The 24426-nt window shown below is 40.2% G+C and overlaps 1 protein-coding gene across 9 annotated transcripts in view; it reads right to left on the minus strand.

Annotated features, from left to right (window-relative positions):
• nrxn2a (neurexin 2a) overlaps window positions 1-24035 on the minus strand; it is a 231587-nt gene extending 207552 nt beyond the window's left edge. For 3 of the 9 annotated variants that reach the window (XM_036143136.1, XM_036143135.1, XM_036143134.1), the window contains exon 1: window positions 23581-24035. The gene's annotated coding sequence lies outside the window, so the exon portion shown is untranslated. Of the gene's footprint in view, window positions 1-23530 lie in introns of all 9 variants that reach the window. The other 6 variants (XM_012855275.3, XM_021312143.2, XM_012855276.3 and 3 more) reach the window with 3 other exon arrangements.
• Between the last annotated feature and the right edge of the window lie 391 nt (window positions 24036-24426).

The raw sequence follows: 24426 nt of genomic DNA on the forward strand, positions 1-24426 counted from the left end.
ACTTTGAAACACAGATGTCCAATATGATGTAACTGATTTGGTTTAGACAGAAAAGCAACAATTATTCACACTGCTACAAAAATATTGAATATGAATATTATGTTACATTTGTATCTATAACATTTCTTTTTTATTTTTTGTTTAATTTTGGTGCAGTTTCAAGCAGAAGCGTGCCCGCAGAATTTCTGTTTATTTAGTTGGATAAATGTATTATTGTTTAATAAATCATTATATAAATGGTTTATATGTGGTTTTAGTGCATAATAGGATCCCCAATTGTTTCTGTTCTTAGTATGACACCTCAACAAAAAGCTGGTATTTATTTCCTAATACTTTAAGCCATCTGCACTGTTAAAGCTGGCAATTTTCAGCAAACTTTAAAACTCAAACTTGACAGGCTGTTAAGTTTGACAAAATGGTGCTACCTTAACAAAACTGAGGTGTGGGGCTGGCTGAGTTTCCACAACATGACTAACAGTGTTATTTCGCAACCAGAAATATCCCCAAACAGCCACATTTTTGCTTCTTGTAGGTAAACGAAAATTGTATGAGTCTTGTTTCAGTAAGCTGACTGGCAGTGCAAAGCAACAAATGGGGGAGGGGCACAACTTTACACACCGTGGGAGAAACCTCTGGTCACCTCAACACCTTGTTTCGCATCAACAATTACTTTAAACTACTTTGTTTTGAGAAACTAAAGTATGGAGTTCTGCAATTTCAAACACAACTCTTTAAAAGCACCAAATTGAAGCATTGTTTGGGGATTCCATGCAATCACTGAAGTCTGACATGTTAAATAAGCGCTGTTAGCATCAAGGTTTGAAGCTCTAAAAGTGAAGTTAATTACCAACTTGAACTGACATCAAGCCAGATATGAACATCTGATGTGAAGTTAATAAAGCAAAACTGAGAACCGCTGCCTGCAGCATTCAACAAGCCTCAAATGCCGTAAATCATATATATATATATATATATATGGCCAAAATAATAAAGTGAAATCAAATAAACAACAAATTTCTATACAGACATACAAATACAAATTCAATCAAATCATTAAAATAGATTTAGTCAGTTTCGTGTGTCCAATTTGACACTTACTATTAAACAATCAAATTAGATTCAGTTTATTATTCAAGGTGGTAATAGGAGTTTTTATTGAAACATACATGCAACAATACTCTGATGAAAGCACTAGTATAGTGATCACCAAAGTGTTTCCTCACCAAGTGGTTCTCGTGCTTTAACTTAATGGTGTGTTGAAGTGCAACTGGCACAGAATTATTATGCTTTCTAGCATCAAATGTCAATGAAGTTTTCATTTAAAAAAATCATGAGCAACACACTTGACTAAGTTAAAGGGATTTTATTGTTTTTTTAATTAATTTATTAATTGACACATTGCTGGTTAATAAAGTTGTTTCTTTAATGCTAAATAAAGTTGTAAAATATATATTTACTTATTTTATTTTTTGTTTGTTCTGATTTAATTGTACTGAACTGCAATTTAAAAAAATGTATGGTACTAGTTATGAAAATGTGAAATCTTCAAAACGTTCAAATTCTGGTATACCTTCGCTGGCAATTTCCTCCTATGAAGCCGACATTGGCCAATGAAATTTCCCTGCTGACTGTTAACACATCAGCTCTTATCGTGGTATTTATGTCACACATATAGAAACACAAGACCCCTCGGAGTGATCAATATTTGTTGCCACATTTTTCATATCACATCTACAGAAAATATAGTCTAGAATATTGACTTTGACTGTAAACGATCATGTCAACCATTTTCTGAAAATCTGTGATCATGCTCCTGCATTTTCCTTTGCATGCTGCCAATTTGGCTCAATGAGAAAGCACTGACACATTCAGACCCAGAAACACACACCGAAGGAAAAGAAAAACCTGTGGTTTTTACGGCACTTGGATAAATATGACCTGATCTTGTGTCAAGCAGAACAATCCAGTTTAAAGGTTCTGTCAGCTCGGTGGAATCCTGCGCAGGTCTTACATGGCGAGTGCATGTCAACAGAACGCAGCTTCCATTTTCTCCGCGGTGCAAGGCATTATAACAGCTGAAGCCTTCACAAACCAGCAAGCCAGGTAATTAGGTAACTAAATACGTAACACTTGCTACAAGCACAAACATGGTACTGCGCACAGTGCCCTCATTAATTGAATATACTGTAGGCCTGGTAATGATACCATGCATCCACATCTGCTTGCCGCATAGCTGTAATTGTGGCGTTTGAGAAGCTTTCCTCAGAAAATGCCATTTGGTTGGACTCCCGCAGCAAGAAAAAAAAAAAAAGTGATTTAAATGAAAACATGGCAGGCATCATCCAGCTTGTTCGCCTGCACGTTGCAAATGAGCCTGCCTCGCTGTCTGTGTCCAACCCAGCAGGATCAGAGCACCACCCTTATCACACACTGAGGTGGAGGTTGAGTTAACAGAGGCTCAGCTCAGGCACAAAATCCTCCCAAGCATCATTAGACAGATTTTTGTCTTGGCACACCATCAAGTTGGAATTCCTGTATTAACATTTGACTCTGTGGGTGAGAAACAAAAACGTGACTACTTCTGGATGGAAATGCGCTGCTTCAAAAAGAAATTAAGCAACACTTTTTTTAATCAGAGCATAATATCAAGTCGGTTAAACCTCTGGAATAATGATCTGGTCGGTGCAGTTTTAGGGGATTGTTCATCAGCACCATCTGTTTTGGTGTGTCTAACAGTACAATCTGAAGAGCATGGAGGAGACTCCAGGAGGCAGTCCGTTATTCTAGGAGAGCTGGACAGGTCCCTCAGGGGTTCTTAACCCATCAGGAGGACTGCTATCTGCTCTTTTGTGTAAAGAGGAATAGGGCGAGTACTGCCAAGGCCCTAACCATGCCTGGGAGCTGAATGCTTCCCGTATTTGTGCTTTCATAAACACATGAGAATCCATTCCATTTCCTGCTACCGCCTCAACCGTTCGGGACTAAACCAAAAACGGTTTGGGCCAATCACGTTACCGTTTTATGGTTTAAGGTTGGACATACAGCTGTGACCAAAAGCAAGAGCTCTCGGGCCCACGGCTAAATCAACATAATGACATGGCTGCTATCACATCTGTTTTGTAAAAATCCACGATTTGTTCTTTGAAAGAAGAACAGCAACAAGTGCCTTGACAAGCTTACCTTGTGGTTTCTCATGGTGCCTGGCGCTTACAAGATTTTCATTTGATACCCTGACTAAAACCAACCGTTGGTAGGCGGGCACTAGGTGTCGCTTCGCCCAATCAGCTTGGAAAGTTCTGCTTAATGTCGCTCCATTCCCCGAACGGATTCAATGGAAGCGAACCCAGATTGATAATGTGCAGAACGTAGAGTGCTACATATTATTAGTCTTGCTTGAAAGGTTACCAGAGCCCTACAAAATATCAAAAAAATATCCCTGATCAAACCATTAGAAATTGCCTTCATGAGGGGGTCTGGCATTTACTAGATTACTCCAAAATTGGCAGGTTCTGCATTGGTGCCCTGTTCTTTCCACAGATGAGAGCAGGTTGACACTGAGGTCATGTGACATGAAAGGGTCTGGAGAAGCTGCGGTGAACATCATGCTGCCCGCAAAACAGATCAGGATGATTGGTTTAGTGGTGGGTCGGTGTTGGTCTGGGGAGGCATTTACGTGTACCTGTACAGGATAAACGATGACACCCTGACAGCCTTTAGCCACAGACTCCATCATCTGCGCACCCTCCGTTCCGTCACAAACGAAAGCCAGTCTAGTCAATGAGGTATTTTTCACAGGCTCCGTGGCGCTGCAGCATGACGGAGAACACTCCTCCGTTGTCTGTCAGAAATGGGAGGCGGGTCTATTTTTGACAAATGATGGAGTAAAACACATCAATTTCTAAAAACCAGATGAGCCAGACAGGAAATCAGATGCAGAAAGTGTAAAGCATATCTGGTATATTTCAAAATAAAGGCGGGATGGAGAAGGGGCTGCCTGGATACACGAATGGACACATATCCAGTTTGGATTGCCACACGGCACATTTTGCAATGGTACTAGGCACGTGGTTAGCGTGAAGCTTTAGACTCATTGGGAGACCCTTTGCTGATGTAGTGGGTCCTGGGTTCCTCCTGGTACATCATAATGTCTTATATGACCAGAGTATGCAGGCAGTATCTGGAATGTGAAGAAATTGATATCATATACTGGCCTTCATGTTCTCCTGACATAAATCCATTAAAATATTTCTGGGACATCATGTGTAGGGTCATTTGATGCCACCAGGTTGCACCTCAGACTGTTCAGGAACTCAGAGATGCCCTGGTCAGGATCTGGGAGGACATACCCCAGGACACTATCCATCATGTCATAAGGAGCACGCCCTGATGTTGCCAGCCATGCATATAAGCACACAGTGGCCATACAAACAAGTGAATCCAATCCTGCTACAATGACATTTCAACAAATTGGACTAGCTTGCTGTATCAGTTTTTCAGTTTTAAATTCTCGTTGACTTGGGTTTGAACCCTCTGTAGGTTATAATTCTCATCAAAGGAAGTGGCATCTTTTTGTACCTGACCCATTAAGCATTCCATATCAGTAAGGATATCCAGCATGATATTTTTCCAATTGAGCTCTGATGTGTTTTCTACATGTCTCTTGATTTTTGTGAGCAGTGCATTTGTGTTGGGAAGCTTCGTGACAAGACCAACATTCTCCGCTTGACACCCACTTCGGCATGTGATGGCAGGTATGATGTGTGTGAGAATGAGCAGAGTATAGATGTATGGAGCGTTATGTTGTAGGTGTGTAATGCTACATCAAGCTCACAAGACAAAACGACGTTTGATGTTGGGTTTATGAGAAAACGCTTAGGAAAGAACACCCTCTTTTGTTTTCACAAAAGTAAAGGTTTCCAAATTCACAACAAGTCTTGTTTTAACAAGTCTTTAATCAATATTTCAGTCCAGGCGCTCCTAGTACATATATGGTGCTTTTTATGCTTGTCTAATTCTGTGATGATGATCCTGACGCCAGATCAGTCAGAAAGCTGCCTGTTTGAGTTTTCACAAACAAAATGGATGTTTGATAAACCTTAAAGTGTGTTTTAAAGAGTGTTTGTTCAGTATAAAATGATGAAGCAGCAAAGTAAATGCTAACTTTAGCATCATTTGTGGCCATTGTATAGCCACACACCACATTCTTACAAGTAATAAAGCTTGTTCCCCCCCATATATTTTTGGTAAAGAATCATTCTTCAGTGTGGAATTATTTATCTAAGGTTTGATCAGTATTTTAGATTTCAGACCAGGCAATCAAATGCAGATCAGGTTTCTTATAAAGACTGTAAAATATGTAAAATAGGCCTTTAGTGTGGTCTCCCTGCAGACACTGTATCCACCGCAGATTGGGAGGCAGGAGCAAAGAGGTTTGCTGTAAATCTTCACCTCCGATGAGATGCTTTTACGTTCAAAACAACCCTTCTCAATGAACCTTATAGGGTCAAAAAAGTTTTTTATTGCTGAAATAAATTAGAAATAAAATATGTTTGAGTGTGTTGACAGGTTTACGCTTTTCAAACACATCAGTTAATGGTTCAATACTTTCAATAAGAACCAGATCATTAGGTATACTGATGACATGACAGTGGTGGATCTCATCAGGGACACAAACGAACTGCCCTACTGAGAGCTGGTGGACTGGTGTGTCAAAATCTAATCCTGAATGTCAACAAAACCAAAGAGATAGTCATTGACTTCAGGAAAAAATCAGCTAGGTCACATACCCCTCCTCATCAACGCCGCAGTGGAGCAAGTCAGCAGATTCAAATTCCTGGGGGTGCAGATCACAGACACTGTGACCTGGTCCCTCCACACCTCTGCTCTTGTGAAGAGAGCACAGCAGTGTCTGCACTTTCTGCATCGGATGAGAAGAGTGAACCTCCCTCCTCCCATCCTCACTTTCTACAGAGGGACAATAGTGAGCATACTGACCAGCTGCATCTCTGTCTGGTTAGAGGCCGGCAATGCATGCATATGGCCTTAAACATACATTTTCGGTAAATACAAAGTGTTTTTTGGTTTGCCACTACACTCCTGATAAATGCCAAATACTTTTATTTATAATGTTTCTCTTTTTTCTCCTGTTTTTTACTCGGAGCCTTGCAACGACACTTTGCCCAAATGTACATTGTGAATGTGGTGTTGAATGGCACGTCTATCTATGTCTAAGTCTCTCAAGGCTTTGTAAAAAAAAAATTAAAATAAATTAACATTGCTTAAGCCTTTAAAGGGGACATATGCCTTTAAATCCTTCCTTTTCACATCAAAATCATTCAGTTATGGTCTAATGTATATAAAGTAGATCTGCAATCCGTTGCTCAGAATTCCTCATTATTGTTGCACCACAGCCCGTCTTTAGCCCCCGTTCTGAAATGTGTCTAAGAGCAAGTCGTTTTGGTGCTGTCTCTTTAAATGCAAATGAGGTTCTTCACACCCCCTCCAGGTCACAGAGCGTTCCACGCCACCTCCTTCGGTCATTTTTGCAGTACGCTAGGGGATGGTGTAATCAGTTGTGTGGGTTAACAATTACCGAACATTTTCACGGATTCCAACATCCTTTAACTTGGACTACATAATCACAGCAAGAAATAAAAACTCAGGATTTGGGAAATTGTAAGCTGGAAGTCCATAACCTTGTTTAGCAGCCCTGCAGCAAATATTGTGATGTTCAAAAAACACAATAGGGAATAGAGAAAACTGAAAGGATTGAAAAATATATAAAGATATCTACCCAGCACCTGGATAGATTAAATTCAACTTTTCTACACTCGTAGAGACTCCAAGCGCACAACAAAATGCATTCAAGAGCTAAAAAAGTAGATTTCGCATGATATGTCCCCTTTAAGTATATAAATGTAACAAGAATCATAAAGCATTCAGCAACAGTGGGATATCAATACATGTGCAAAACACCTAGGAAGTCCTCATAGGTTGTTCCCACTGTAGCATTTATCACCCCACTTCAAATTTCAGACCATTCACCGAGTGTTTCTCAGACACCGCACGAGAAAAATGTTCTCGCCTGAATGTGTGTCAAGAATAATCTGCAAGAATGGAAATGATGTCATTTTGCTCTTGCAGCCCTGGGAGCCAGAACAAGGTTCTTTGTTCTTGGTCCGTCTGTTCAGGCTTTTGCGTTTAGAATGAAGTTGAAGTCAACCAAGAAGTTTGTTTCTTATAGGAAATTAGACAGGTATCTGAAAAGATAAAATTACAATGTAAAGTCTGTTTTTATTTTATAACAAATGGGATGTAAAAAAATATATTTAGAATAGTCTCAATATTCAATGGTAAAATCTTATTTCACATTTGTGAACAGCCTTTTGCTTTTGTATTCTCTGGGATTTTACTGATTTATCTTTGGTAATGAGTTTCAGGTCTCTGAATTTGTAAAGCCTCCTTGCATCACCTTCATCTTATGCTCCCTGCATAGATGCTCTTTCTGATTCAAGGCAGAGTCAGACTGGTTAGACCCCAAAATATTAATATTATATCCAATCAGAACAAACATGTTGGCAAAAATAAAAGATTACTTTAAACTAGTGGTGTCCCCATACCGATACCAGCGTCAAGTACTCATACTCGATACCGATGCCAATTTTCCTCCTGGGCTGGGCTACGCTGCAACTCAAAGGCTAGATACCACTCTATACCAGGTAGTGGTGCTATACACCACGAGGCTGTTTGCTGACCCTCCAAAAGAAGAAGAAGGAGAGAAGATAACTGAAGCTCTGACCAAATTCATCGCCCTTGATGACCAGTCATTTTCAGTGGGCAATGATATTGTTAAGTTGTTTGTGATGTATAAGTACCAATTTATTACGTACTCAGTATTGGTACTTGGAATCGGCAAGTATCTAAACCGAAGTACTCGTACTTGTACTCGGTCTGTAAAAAACTGGTATCGGGACACCCCTACTTTAAACCTAACTCTGTCAGGGGTGTGAAGAATTTAGGGATTAACTGTGTTTAATCAGGCCATGTCAGTTTCACAAATGCAAGATCAAGTAGGAACGACAGGAAAAAATAATTCAGGTCAACGTCATAAAGGTTTTAGATATTCCGATAATGCAGAGTAATCTCTCACCAATCCTACTGTTTCAAGAAAAGCTTCTCGTCTGAGAGGGATCTGGGAAGTAAATCCAGGCAGCCTTCAAACAACAGAAGGTAAGGAGCTGCATTAGTGAGGGTGTTATGTTCCGGTGAGACGCATGGAATTGAAACTGTGAACCGAGCTGGGCTTCACTGCCAACATGTTAGCACCCCTTCTATGTCAAACTGTATCGAAGTGGGTTTTCACACGCCTTTGGTTTGTATCTGTAATTCTGTATACAACGTGGCATTTCGATCTCAAATGAACGAGAATTTTCTCTGTAATTCAAACCGAGTCAAAATTGTACAGGTGCAAATCTTCACATGCCTTCCCTCTGAGTGCCTGGATGTCATTTAGAAAGTTACAAAGAAACCCAACATATTTGGAGCCGTCAAAATGGTCCTGGCATACCTAATTTTTGGCTTGACTGTTGGCAACTATTCTCAGCAAATTGGGCTGTATTAAATTAGCTGGTTGTCTGGAATGGATCAAGCCTGTAGGCATAATTCAATTTCAATAAAGCCAAACATACCTTTTGATTCTTCACCTCAATATAGTTTACTAAGGTAAGCCTTTGTCAAACAGTCTAACAGCATGTTTTACTGTATTTCAGCTCTGATTTTTAGGTCTACATCTAGTCTCTCTAAAACGGATAGAAAAAAACAAACATATCTTCACTAAAGAGGCTGTGTCACTTGCATAGTTTTCTCCTAGAGCATAACAAAATTAAGAAGACAAAGAGAAGAAAAGCTGAATGTGTAGCCGAAGCAGAGGTGTGCGTCCAATCTCCATGGAACACGACGACTGAATCAGGATGTTGTGGTTGTAGCCAGGCAACAACCCAGCAGGTGACATCACATAGAGCGTCACCAAATCATATAGCCGCATTCTGTCAGTGGACAATATAGGTAAGGTCCTTACATTTTCATACATTACTGTTATAATGTGGGTAAGGATGCCACTGACAGCTAGCGGTTGGGTGTCCAGAGCAGAGACACTCCGTCACTTGACGTGTCCAATTTTGTTCCTCGTGTAAGACAGACACTATGTGCTCCAGGCATAAAATGTCTCGGTGCTGCTGCCAGAGGATTTCTTCTGCATATCACAGAGACAGGTGGAACAACCTAAAGGCTGCAATGTAAAATTAGGCACAGTAGTAAAAATATAGTATTTTGAAATGCAATTTCTCAAGTCGGCGCTCTGATTTCTTTGCTCTAGTTTATGTAGAAGAAAATTGCATTATAAAGCAATTCAGTCTGCTAAGCTTTACTTCCTTCGATTAAACAAGCCCCTATCCCAGCAATGGCACTTAAGGACAGGAAAATAGTCTTTAAATGTGACAAAAACAGACTATTCTCTAGTTGAATCGGGTTAAACACAGCTTCAGTCGTGCTGCCAACAACATGCTTTATTGTATTTTGGGGTTCTTTTATGTTGTGTAGTGTAGGTTTTGTGCCAAACATAGTTTGATCAGATCAAAATCTATTTTCCCACATGCTTTGGGAGACTTTTGGGAGACTTCACAGTGTCACAGTCTAGCCAGGCTTGGCTGTTGTTTTTTTTTTTTTTGTAAGAAAGGGCTTCTATCTTGTCAGGATAATGGCCAAGACATATGAAGAGAACCCAGCCAGTGCCGTTAGCGCTGCTGCGGGCCTATTAGCAACTTCCATGACCGGTTTATTTTTGTCTTTCTGTCAAGTTTGGAGCGACATGGAGTTGAAGATAAATGTCTTCACTGTGCTCCATATAATATCTAATGATGCCCTGAGATCAAACTAAGAAAATGTAATGAAAGGCCAACTAGAGCTGCTGACCTTTAAACAGGGGTTAATCAGAGGCACTCTAAATCATGGCAGGTGTGTACTCATGCCTATTTAACAAGAGTTCAAATGGGCTGGTAAATTCTGAACATAACCACATCCCCAGTTTTAACCAATCATTCAAACTATATTTGTTGAAAACTCGTCAAACCGACAAGCGTAACACAAAGTCTCTTTTCACAGGTTAAAATAGACGGACTGAAATTAAAAAGTGCATTAGAAATCGCCAAAGTAAGCATACCAAAAAAAGAAAAATAAATAAAACAGATACAAAGATAAATTATGAAGCACGAGGATCTGAGCAGCTGAGATTAATATCAGTTAAATACATTTCAAAATTTCATAACAGTAAATATCTGAAAGAATAAGATAAATAACATGCGTTAACAACTAAAACACAAATAAAAAAATAAACAGCAATGAAAAACATTTTTGCTAGAATTGATAATTACTAAATTAACAATGAATTAACGAAACAGAAATAGCAGTTACACCACAACTATCCATGCCGCTGGAAGATTTTGATAAAAAATTATTGTCATTAATCTAAGAAGTTTGTTTCTGCTTTAAAGTAGTCATTGGGCAGTTGGGGTGGGGGGTGTTACTCTCCGGACTAGGCAGAGACACACAGGGCTAATAACCGTGCACAAACACTCTCATGCATGGGGGAAAGCCAGAGTAACCAGAGAGAAGAAGGATTTTGAAAATAATTTTTTTTAAAGTATTTATGCCCTTCTGAAAAATCAGTGTTAAAAGTCTTCATTACCATTGCAGCAATCAAAGTCTTCTTAGAATGACTGACCAGCATTTTGCACTTTTCCCAGAGATATTTTGACATTTTTTCTTTATTTGGCTCCATCTGAATACCCTTATTAGGTAAGGACTCTTTATCCAAAGTGGAAGTGCGTCAGCGGCGGCCATAATAAGTGCTGTACGAATAGTGCAGTCAGCAGGGAAGGAGGTAGGGAAAGGAGTCTGTATGCTCCCTCTTGTGGCTAGTTTTGCTTAGGAACCCCGCTAAGAAGCATGAAGGTATCCCACAAACCTTTGCGTGACATGACGTAGCAGCACAGCCCCCTCACAGAAATCAACGAAAATGTCCCACAGAGAAGAGAGCGCACACTTTGTAGTTCATTTTCGGGATGCTGTAGGCCCCGATTTGACTCGCATCATCCATGAGCGCTTCCATCACATAATGACGTCGAAGTTAAAGGCTGTCCGAAATCGGCACAGCAGTCCGAAGCTAATTTCCGACGACAGAGTTCTTATTGTTGACCCTGTGAAAGGTTATGAACCAGGAGCTAGGAGCTATTATTAAGGATATTCGGATGGAGCCACAATAAGCTCTATTCTCCATAAATGTGCGCCCTCCACAGATTCTTTTTCACATTTAAAATGGGGCTCTGGCTGGGATACTCCAAAACATTAATAGATATGTTCAAGGTGGAAAACTGAAATAATTTCTATTGCTCAAAGCTTCCAAAGGTTTTTTAATCATTTATCATTTTTAATTCTAACCTTTAACAGGGGGTATATTATATATATATATATATATATATTAGGGCTGGGCAAGTTAACGCGTTAATTTCGCGTTAACTCATTAGACTATTAACGGCGATATTTTCTTTAACGCGCGTTAACGCATGTTGGTCACATGCTTTTATTTTGTGAAGGTCTGTTGCTGCGGTGTAGGGGTTTGAATCAGAACAGTAGGTGGCGATAATGCGCCAATAACCTCGCTGTCAGCCCAGCCTCAGATTCAAAGAGGAAGAAAGGTGCTGGCCGGAAAAAAAACACAGCTGACATGCGGAAGGCGGTGTTTCCCGCAGGTACCGCGAGCGAGCTTAGGCGAGGCGGTGAGTTGGCGGCCGGAACAAGTTTTGTGCGGAGCGGAGCGGGGGGGGGGGGTCTGCATCGACCCCGTCGGTGAAGTCGCTTCTCGTTTCAAAGTATCCATGTGTTTTTGCCTGTTTTTCCCTGCCATTCACTATATGCACAACAACAAAAAACCGCGTATCAACGTCAAATAAACGCAAGCAACGCAAGCATATCGAGTTAGCAAGCATTTCAGTTTAAAGTTCTTCCAGCAACAAATATGACAGAAACAAGTTAGTTGGAACCACTGCCAAGTTAAACTTTGGTATTGAACATAAAATGGTAATGCTGCTCCCTGCTGTTACCTCAGAAATTGCCTGTTTTTGGTAGATTTTTTCCCCATAAAGAGAATTTCCTGTCAGTGGCAATAAGCTTTAATTTATTATTATTGCTATTTTTTGTTTTACATGTTTAAGTTGAGCTTTACACTAAATATGTGTTACTGATAAGTGCTACAAATGTTACAACACTTTTGTTCATATGGCAGCAGAACATTAAAATAAAAGTGCTCTTTACACTACTTTTGAATTCATTCTTGGAGTTTGTAAATACAATGCGATTAATCGCGATTAATCGCGATTAATCAGTGCGATTAATCGCGATTAAATATTTTAATCGTTGCCCAGCCCTAATATATATATATATATATATATATATATATATATATATATATATATATATATATATATATATATATAAGTGAGCTGATCTTCTTTCCACCACCACGTACTTCTGTGACATTACCGGAAGCCATCGTTCACCACCACCTCACTATTGCATGGAGCTCACTCATTTATACAGTATACTGGCTACTAATGATGGAAATGTTTGCCCTCGAAATCTCAGTTAATAAGCAGCTATGCCATGACATCCGTGATTAGATCATCTAGTGCTGTCACATCTCATCCTGAGGAGGATGCCACCAGACAAAAACCCTGAGTGGAAGCAAAGCGAGGATCCTGCTCGCTGAGCCTTTCTTTTCACACGTGTACAAAAGACACGCACACAAACCCACGACTCCTCTCTTCTCCAAGCAACAGAAAGGCCTAGGTTGATCTTAGGTAACAGCTCCTTTCGCCAGAATCAGAAAGCTCCGCTAAGACCCAATGAAAGCTGACATTGATACGGCGTAAAGCCCCCCCCCTCGCACAGATAGGACACATGAGACCGACACCTTTTTAGATGAGGCAGCCGCGGGCAAGGAAAAGACTGACTTTGCAATGCGGCATTAGGCAAGATTTCCGCTGCACACTGTAACAAATTAGTACGACTCCGCTCCCCACGAGAGATGGCAGACAACGCAGCTTGAATTGAAATAAACGACAGTACCGGTGTTTACCACACCATCCCCCATCCTGCTGGCTGCTGGTCATCTAAGTGTGACTGGCTGCTCCGGAGAGCAGCGTGATGGATGGACGGCCAGACAGCTGCTAAGAATCTTTCGCTTCGCACCCCGCCTGCCACTCACTGATCAACCACATCCACGTAAATCTGCCCTGCGCCCTGTTGTAACATGATAAGAGAGGGGGGGGGGAGAAAAAAAAAAATTAAAAGCTCGCAAGACTCTAGCTCTAACGTACCGATGCAATTTTACAAGGCTGCCCAGGTTCCCTCCGCCTTTATTTGCAGCACATTCAGTGTGAACTGCTTCACGCCTCCCATGCGAGAGCCATGTGGATATTGCCTTGAGAAGATGAATTCCCCTACTGGTGAGAGTATTGCTGGTATGAAAGAGAAAGATTCATTGAGCGATTTGCAACTAAGATAGTGTAAGACCTCTGCGGCCCTGTCAGGAGTCTCTGACAACAAATCTGATGCAAGTTCAATCAAAATATTTCAGCGAACCAAAATGTAGTCTTTCTTTTTTTTTTTTTTATCCGGAGCCATGGTATGCTGAGGTGATGCAGATAATACATAATCACAAGCTGACAGTCAGCCAAGGTGAATGTTTAACCTTCCCCGTGTCATCATTGTTTCCATCTCTCAAGAAGATAGAGGCTTATGTGCACGTTTATTTAAATCTGGCCTTTAAATAATGCAGCAAGTCCTTCCAGTTGTTGGCTTTATGCCTAAAATGTGCAATTTGCAAAACCAAAAGCTTAAGATTGTTGTGCACCATAAACAAATACAGAAATCTGATAATAGTCTTGGGAATGTCTGGCTCTTTACAGTTCGCTTGCACTCTGTAATCAGGAATGCTTGACTGCAATTTAGCTTTTTACGATCAGCAGAACACAAACAATCTCATGATGATTATAGACGCACCAACAGCGGCATTTCATATGTATAACGCTTTGACCTGTCAATTAAGATTTTGGCACATTCCCATTTGTCACTGAGAACTAACCGACAACGGAAAATACTCATTTCTTTTAATATACATGTTTTCACGCTCATCTGGTTGAGGTTGATGCTTATCCCGATCTCTTAGGGCCTAATTTGAAGTCAATAGGAGGAGCATTTTAAACTATTCCAAAGCAAGATTTAACTGGTATGTCATCAGTTATTACTACAGCTCCGAACACAAATAGACCCAAAAGTCAAAAACATTTAAACAGTTATGGAGGCACTAACACCCCCTATATGGGGAATAGAGACTGTTCTACGGCATCCAGAACATCCAAGACCACTTTATTGCAGAAAATTTCATTTGAAAGATCAGCAAAAACTCTGCATATAGGTTTTTCTTTGTCATTTTCCTGCTAATTCTATCCCATTGATACCAGCATGGGCATCATATCTACATTAGGATATTGCCTCACAATGTGCCTTGTTTATTTATTTACATTTATTTCATCAGCTTATCTGCAACATGCAGAGCAGAGAAGAGCATGTCACTTAGTGCAATACCCTTTGCAATTCAGAGGGACTCGTGCACAAACATCCAAAATGTACGTGTTTTTTTTTTTTTTTTTTGGGACACTCTTAGCTGATCACACTGAAGGTCGGAAGTCACTAAAACAGAGATCATCAACCTTTTAGAAGTTTAGAGCTACTTCACTGGTACTGTGTCATACGAAGGGCTACCTGTACGGACCTTTGAACTAGAAGAGTCAGGGCGCACCTTAACTGTAATATAGACCTATTTTTAATGCATTTATCTTTTTTAAATATAAGTAAATACAAGTATGATTAAAAGGAAGAGCAACTAAATAAAAAAAAAAAAAACATTTTAGATGCAGCTCACTGGAGGGTTATGCTATTTTTTTTTAACAGGCTTGTGCCCGCGGACACCATGTTGGTAAAATATTATCCAACAACAACCTCAACGCAGACATTTTGTGTATGCTTATAACAGTCAGGGACGTCTTACACTCCATCACGTGTTATAGGAGGATGCAAAGCGTTTCCTATACCACCCAGATGAGTGAGTCCTTTCTACTGCTCCTTTATTCAGGGGTTGCCGCAGCAAGTCATCACAACTTGTGATGACTTGCAATAGACTTTTAGTTTTTATGCCGAATGACACAACTGCACAGCCCAGAAGACATCTCCAAAATCCTATGTTCTGCTAGATTTCAAATGTTGTGCCGCATTCATCAAACTAGACATTAGGGTGGTTCTTGTTGCATAGTAAAAATATTTAGAAAGGGGAAATACAATGCTATGTTTCAGCTTCATATGATTTAAAATAATGTTTTGAGAATGATGGTTGCGCAAGACACAGGGGCGAATTACATGGAGTTGTGGGGAGGAGAGAAATACGACTTGCCCTAAAACCCCGTATTGTTTTCATCTGTTGTTCATCGCCTCTCAGAACAAGCAAGTGTACAGGACAAGTACATTCTCTATAGGCCTCAAATTCTAATGAGTTACACTTAAAAAAATATTAAAATGAATGTGAACTGTAGGACCATATCATACCTTTATGTTTTTAAATAATTTTAGCCTTTTTATTGAAATTCCTAATGATTACCTAAAACATACCTAAAAAGGGGGTTCTATATCAACTGTTCGGGTAGGAAATTGAAAGGAAACCTCAACCATTCTAGTACTGAGCATTAAATTCAGCACCATATTTAATGCATCTCAATTGCAATTCATGTTTTCCCTTTAGCATCCTATTTTAAATTGATTTATACTATATTCATGATATGCGGTTAAAAATCAAGTAACTCAAGTTGAAATTGATCCACTTCCGGTTCCCTACAGAGCTCTTGCTGCATCACTAATTCTGATAATAGAGCATCTCTAGACACAGAAATGCCAATTCAAAGCGAGACCATAACTGCATTAGATGTTATTCTTTGAAACTCAAATCCTTTTCCTAACAACAGAAGATTTGGTCCTTGTAGGATTGCTGCTTTTTTGTGCACTCTAACCGCATAACGTATGTCTTGACAAAGTGATGTTGTGTTTTATTTCACTAAGGGCACCGATTATGCTGCCTAGGCACCTTTCGCTTAAAAGTGCAGCTTCAGCCTCCTTTTACTCATTCTGTCACAACGATGGATGGGCTTAAAAATTCCTACATCTGCAATGTAATGCAACACTTCTGAATGTGCAAAGATAACTGAATGGGGCGGCGAGATGAAGCTACTTTGTTTAACTGCAGGGCTGCTTGTCTTAAGTTCAACAGTGAATAAATACCACCTTCAAGGACTTCAATCAGCACCCTGAGAAGTCATTACTCTATGATATTTTAGTAGGATTACAGCAGAACTCAAAGTTTAAAAAAAGGGGTGATAATGAGAACTTACATTACTTCCTTCTTGCTTTTTTTTCTTGACTGGCCTAGCTACAATAGCCTCTTAATCAAGACTGGAGCTGATTGGAGTCTGTGGTGTCAACCTCAGGAGCCCATCAGTTACAAAATTTAGCGGCTCCACGGGGTATGCGGAAATGTATTTGTTAAGTTAAGGAGCAAAAAATGAAGTAAAAAAATCCCGAGCCAAGGGACACAAAATGTTCGAAAATTAGGTTCTGCCCACGATCGAAACTTCTAAACATGCCGCAGGTTTGCCATGTTATCCCCAACCAAAGGAATATGAAAAAAAACATGAATCATATGCCTTATTTTAGAAAAAAACCCTACTTCAATCTAAAAGCATCTGTATTATTTGAAATAAGGAAAAGAAATACACAACAAATATAAATGTCTCTTCGTTATGAGTGCAAGATGTCGGGGAAAAATCTGACCTAGTACATTTTTTTTTGTCCCGCACATACTTAATGAACAACAGCTGAGCTTTTCAGGAGACATTTTTGTCACCGCGTCTCCTAAGTATGACAGACTCCGCTGACAACCTTTGATGAATCCTAAGTAGCATTGTGCTTACGGAAAATTACAGACTGCCTTTCGTTCCTTTCCACCTACTGTACCACCTGTGGTGAAAATCACAGGCAATTTTACAGTCAATTATTTCACAGATATATGGCAGGACCAATCAGGCTTTTAAAATCAGTAGCTGCTGCATATGCAAATGAATTATTATTATCTTTCTTCTTAGATGCTTCAGAAGCCCCTGTTTAGACCTTAACCGCATGGTTCAGTGCTTCATTCAGATAAACTGGAGGGTACGGGGTTTAAAAAAATATTAAACGAAGAAGCATTTAGGCGCTATAGGCTGACTTTTGAGGTTAACTAAGTCACACGCATCAGAATGACGCTTGCATAGCAATGAGCTGATTTTGAACTGATTCTGAGCTGACATTTTACCATCCGTACCGAGGGAGATGGTGCAGGGTTGAGGTGTGATCAGCAGTCACACCTGCTGCTGTATTGTGTTGATGGAGTAAATAAAGACTTCTGATTGGACTGGGGGAAAAAAAACAATACTCAGATACAAAGGCACTGAAGAAGCCTCCACAAATGCTTTAATTGTATTTGCATTGCAGTATTCGACCCCACCAGGACAAATGGACTGTGACAGAGAGAAATAAATGTTTTGACTCTTTGTAAGGGTACTGTGACTGGTCAACAATTAAAGGTTGAAATGCAAAATACTTTGACTGATAAAGCATTAATAGTTGCACACCAAGCAGAGATTCTCTTCAGAAATCAAACTAAACAAGAAGAAAATATTGGTAAAATAATATTTATGCTCTTATTGGCAAACATACAGCATATAAAGCTGGATACATTTCTTGAGGATTTTGTTTAAACTGTCATAATACTTCTTTTTCAAGGTTTGCTCATTGTCTTGGTCAAAGGTCACATCCACTCCTATTTTGTGGGTTGTAAGCACAAATGTTTGGGAACCACTGCTTTAAAACACAGTTTTAGATTTAGAACATATCTATCCTGTCTGTGAAATGTACACTCCATTGCAACTACGTTAGAACTGGACAAGAATAAACGTTCTTAAATTAAATAGAACAGCCAAACTTGGATTGAAATATTCTACAGATCCGTTAATACATATTTTATGATTTGTGAAATCTGTCTCACATTTGCATGCAGGCAGTCTTTTTGATTAGTCTGAACTAAAGCAGACCAAATGCAGTCCAATCTAAAATCCCTAGGCTGGTCCAACCTTAACTGGATAATTCAGCTTTGAACAGAGATTTTTTTTAAAAAAACAAGGTTTGACATTTATGAGTCCTTTATTATATTTGTGAAAACACACGTTTTCAGGGCTTTTATAGTCATTATAGAATCAACTTAGCATTAGACAGGCCGAAACAGTACTACAAGTACAAAACCCAAACCTAGGCTGAAGAATTTAACTCTGATTACAGATTTTTTTAAAAACCTTTTCTCTATTTGTGAAAACACAAAATGCAGCTTCTTTGTTTCCACCAAAATATAGCTAATATCTCAACATGTTCTCTTAAGGCCATTGTCATGTATCTTCTCTTCACGTCTCATCTTGTGAGTGAGTTGTGTTGTCAAACGTCTACTGCAAGGTAAGGCAAGGTGAATATTTTATTCTGACTGAGATAAGCGAAAAAAAATAAAAAAATCTTGTTCTAACTATTAAAAAAAAATCTTGTTTACTGGTTCTCAGCAGAATCTGACACACTTATGGTCAGGTGAGTGGGCTGCAAGATATACTGCAGTGTGAGGCGTAGAATCAAGAATACTAAAAATTCAGAGCTTTAAAGCGGCTTGTTTTGCATCTTATTACCACACTTAACATGCATAATGGACACTTTAAAATGGCACAGTTACAATGACAGTGAAATACTTTGCGGCGTTATGCTCCAGTTTTTCGGGGGGTTCGTCCCCTTGTGATTTTCGGCTGTGCAAAAACAGTGTTTTACATCCTTGTCTCTACCCTTTGAAACAAGTGGCATAATGAACCAGATTGTAATTTAACCAACACTATGTTGCTGGTGTCACAACTCTAACTATACAGCCCTCTGGCTAAGTGACTTGTACCGCGTAAAGGAGTCATTTTTTGTTTCCACTATTTTTATTCCTTTCTGTGGAGCAAAGTTCATTAGAAAACCACGCACAAACGATGAAATAACTGGAGCTCCCTGAAGGTGTAGAGAGACAAAGATCTCAACGGTGACCTTTGTTTTTTGTTTTTTTTTTCGTCTTCATCATCCAGGGACATAATCCCTGTTTGGCTCTGCAGCTGGCATGCAACTGAGTCACGCGTCAGCCCTGATTAGAAGCAACAGTGGTCCGCGGGCCTCCGTTCCTCTGCCAGAGCCAGGAGTGGAAAAGGCCAGGGCCACCACTTTCAGTCTGTGGGTATGACCTTGATGGGGTATGATAAAGAGGAAGCGACACGATTCGCAATGCCACACAATATCTGTAACCTTCCGCTTCCCCAGTATGCGCGCTGGAGCCATTGAGCTGTGACACACATGTATGAAGAACACACAAACATCCACAGACACACACACACACACACACACACACACACGCCATGTCAACTTTGCCCTCTTGTTATTTCAAGCAGTCTCCTTGGTCATGTCACCCATCTCTTCCTGCGCTTTAGCTGGTGGTTTGTAGGATTTCTTGATTTTTTATTTTTTTTCTTCCATTTCTTTTTTATCATAACAGACAAGAAATACCTTTAGGAGGAAAAAGGCTCGAGCAAATAAAAGTGAAGTTATGTGATCTGCCACACAGTCTAATAGCTACGAAAAAGAAAATTACACAGTTATTTTAAAAATGATTCCAATGACTCTGGGTGTTAGATATGTAGCTGTAATGACAGCAGCGACACCATTTCCCTCTTTTAAACGCCCAAGCCTTCCCAAACTCTTACATTTCATGGGAGGCAGCAACGAAAGCAGATGTCTTGTGAGTCAGATCATTGCAGCACGAGTGTGCAAAGTCTGGCTCTGTCCCCCCCCCCGAAAATAGCAACTGAATTATGGGGAAAAGCTTAGCTAAAACGCACTCAGTCAAAAAGAAACAACTAGGATGTGATTAAAGTATTGGAGTTGTAGTATCAAAATAAAAGATTGTGACATTCACGCAAAAGCTGGAATGCAACAAAACACAAAGAAATATGCTGCAAAAACATTTAAGTTCCCTAAAATCTGAAAATATTATCTTTGCAACAGTTCCTTTTTGGACGACTGCAACCCATCTCTTTCTTTCTTTCTTTCTTTCTTTCTTTCTTTCTTTCTTTCTTTCTTTCTTTCTTTCTTTCTTTCTTTCTTTCTTTCTTTCTTTCCATACTGGTCTTGTCTTTTTTGTTGTTTTTTTTAAACAGTAATATATTTATGAACAGCATTTACTTAAGTATGTCTGCTCCAGCACTTGGGATTTAAGTGCCGGCAGGAAAATATATTAACATGAGGAGATGACACAGACTGCATGCGAAACTGGCTAACTTAGGGTCACATAAACGAGGTCAACCGCACTATTCTTTCTTTGTAAAATTTTTCCTTTTGGTCCTTCTGTTCAAAGAAAGCCGAGGACATGGCAATACTAAAACGGCACGATATTTCTCGTCACACAGAAGTGAAGTCGGTCTCCCGAAGCACGTTGTAGTTGCTGTCGGGATGCGATCTTATTTAGTGCGGTAAGTACATGCTAATATTACGAACCCTAGATATGAAAGTTAGTAATTGAAGATTGACTTTAGGTGTCTATTAAGCATGGGCAGGTATGAGAAACTAATTGTATGGTGACCTTGAGGAAAAATAGCATAGGTTAACGGTATCATGGTATTTACACAAAAGCGTAAAATAAATACTTTTAAGATTGTAAAAGAGAAAACCAATGATCATTGATGCTATGACTTCAATAATACATTGGTTGTTGTAGCTGCAATTTTCTTAACAATAAATGTTTATTGTTATTTACTTTCCGCTTAAACCCGATGATACGACATACTTTTCGAAACCAGAAGTATTTCCAGACGGCCAACTTTGTCTTTGTTATGTCTGCTGACTGTCAATGCGCAGCAGCAGGTGGGGCAGCATGGAAAATTGTATTGGCTTGGAAGTCTTAGCTGTTTACAACTTTGGTAAACCTTGGCTAACCACTTGTATCTATTTTAGGACTGAGTTTGTTGAGGAAAGCGAGGAAGTAGTTCTTGAGTTTGCTTGTGCTAGATGAACAAATCCAAAACACAAAACCATCGGAGAACCTACTTTTTTTTTTTTTTTTATCGTGGATCAGGTAGCATTTGGATGGACAGTAGGGACAGTTTGCTTCTGAATAGACAGTTGGAAGAGGTGTACTACGGCTTCTGGAAAGCAGTCAGCCACAAAAGACGCAAAATCTCCCATCTGCTCGTGAGCTTTCTGTGAACGCTAAATTAAAGAGCCTTTACACAGTTTGTATAGGATTAAATTGATTTAAACTGTTTCTGATTTGATTAGGGGCCAACGATAGGGGTGTAACCAGATGCTGTGTTGTCGACTCAGTAAAAATAAAATAAAAAAAATAAAAAGAGAAGAAAACTTTGTGCTGACTGACAAGGGTTGTTTACAAAAAGACCTGAAAGAGCCAAGATCAATTTTAAATGGTTTGTATGGCAGCATTTTATATATTAATATTGTATTGGTAAGAATACAGACTGCTAACGGTTAGCTGCTAACGATGCTAAAGTTAGCACAGCTTTTGAGCTGAGCTGTCTGCACTTTTTCAGAAACTGCATTTGATCGCAGCTAGACTGAAGATGTAAATTCTTAGAACAGACTAGAACTGCATAATTATTTAAAAAAACAAAACGTTCAAGAAGAATGAAATTAAATCTGTTAGTGAAAACACAAAATGGGAGAAATTGCAAATTCAAACGCTGATTACAGGATTGGACTTTGACAAGGATTCTTTCCAGAAATAAAATTGCTTAACACAATCTATTTTTTTTAAACGCTTGTCTCATTATCGTGAATCCAACATGGTTAAATACTTAATATCCTGGATGCATTGTTCCACCCCTGACAAAGACAAGTAACAGTATGCATCAGATCACAGGTGGAGCTGAATTTGCAAAGCAAATTGGTTTGCAGGAGGTGCAAGGAGGGCAGCCACACTCCTCGTGAGATGAGCGGCAGCAGCCCCCTTGGGTACCTCCCCTCAGTTTTAGGATAAATTAAACTAATTATAACGGGGAAACATCAAACTGTGATCAGATTTACCATTGTTCCATTGGAAAAAAAAAAAGTTAGACACACAAATACACCATATTAAAACACACACACACACCATTGAGACAGAAAGTAACATCCAAATAGTGCACCGTGGCAATTTGTGCCTTCCAGTAAACAATAGGCGGTGATTAAATAAGCTGTTTCCCTCTGCTCAGTCACAATAATCTAGTTATAATGTGCAGGGTAGTAAATTGGAGCTGAGAATTAAATAAAGCAAATGTCTTTTTTTTTTTTTTTTAAATGATAGAGCTCAAGCTGTAATTTGAACCGCAGCACAGCCTAAACACGCTACCACACAATTTGATTCTTGGGAGCCTATATGCTGGAAGCAAATACACATCTTTAAACGCAACTATTTCCCATTCACAACTTCTTTTCTTTAATTTAATCCTCAGATTTTTTTTTTTTTTTTTTTTAGAGCCGGGCTGTCCGCACGCGTCCCACCCCTTTCTCTTTCCCTCTCACTTATTCCCTTTTTTTTTATTTAGACCTGGCTAGTCCTCTGGCACAAAACACAAAATCCCTCTCAATAATAAATAGGCTACCTCGAGCATTTTACAGAGGAGGGCCCCTGCCTGCTGCATGACTCAAAGACCACCTCAACTTCACCCCCCCCCCCCCTCTTTTTTTTTTTTTTTTTTTTTCTCCATAAAATATTCAGCCTCCTCACCAGCCAGCCTGGCGTGTATGTGGGGATCTGGTGAAACCATGCCCGCTTTCTGTATTAATTTAAAAGGAAAAGCCCCCCCACAGTATGCGTTGCATGCACATCAGCCCAACCAAAGGGGGCACGTCTTCCGGCACGCAATTAGGCGACTTCATCCGCAAAACCATACCGCTCTCTCTCTCTCTCATTTCCACCCATGTTGAGCAGACTGTAAACACATGCAGCAATCTAAACGAAATCTAATCACCTTTACCTGCGGTAGCTTCAAAAGAAATTCCCGAAGAAGAAGAAGAAGAAGTAAATGAGCAGCAGCAGCCCACCAATTGAAGCCGAAAACAATTCACTGACATATAAGCGACAAATAAACAGCCTCGCAGCTTTTTTTAACACACATACATACATACACGGCGTGCATAACGTGGCTTTCCGCTGCGGCACACTTTAAACGAGGAGGGGTATAAAAAAAAAGAAAAAAGAAAAAAAAAGAAAGAAGGCAATTACCCTCCGTCCGTAAGGTCGTTCGCGTGTAGGAGGTGCGCGTTGTCATTTACCTGTGCATCATCCAGCGATCCGACACATGGATGGAGAGGGGAGGGTTGGATTATTCCAGCCAGGCGACAACAACAACAAAAAAAGAAAAAGAAGAAAAAAGGAAAGCACAATGGAGATAGGGGTAGAGAGAGAAAGAGAGAGAGAGAGAGAGAGAGAGAGAGAGAGGGGGGAAATGGGAAAAGTCCGAAAATTTCAGCGGAGATGAATGCGGCAGATGAATCCGCGACTGCCGTTTGCAGAGAAGGAGAGTCTCCCTTATCTTTAGATGTTGCTGTGTGGATGAAAGCGGGCAGGCAGGGAAGCCCAGCAGAGCCGCTCTGTGCAGACAAAGATGCTTTCTCTCCTCCGCCGCACTGAGAGGGCAGCAGCAGCAGCAGCAGCAGCAAGCAGCGGCAGAGCCGTCATCCCCCTCTCTCCCCCCCCTCGACACTTGACGGTAATAGTTTACTAGGTAGCTTATAAAGGGTTGAGGGCGCGGTCAGCTGCTGTTGACCAATCCTGCACCCTGCATCAGACTAGGACATCAGCGTTGCCATGGAGGATCAAACGGCGTTTAGCCACGCGGGATCGCAACCTGTGCTGCCACGGGGAAGCGGCCGCATTTTAATTTGCCCTGAAACAAACAGGTATCACGATACAGGAGGCATCTCGTGTTTCCTGTTGTCCTATCCTTCCATCAGCACCCCCCACCCCCTCCCCTCCTCCTCCTCCTCATCCTGCTAAAGTGCCCTTGAGCAATATGCAAGGCCAGGACTCACTAATTGCACCTGCAAGGGCCTGTTTCGGTGGACGGATTCCTCATTTGTGCAGCCACAAAAAGGGAAAGCTTAGATTCAACCGGATCC

The sequence above is a fragment of the Fundulus heteroclitus genome, chromosome 11, assembly GCF_011125445.2.
Source record: "Fundulus heteroclitus isolate FHET01 chromosome 11, MU-UCD_Fhet_4.1, whole genome shotgun sequence".
NCBI lineage: Eukaryota > Metazoa > Chordata > Actinopteri > Cyprinodontiformes > Fundulidae > Fundulus > Fundulus heteroclitus.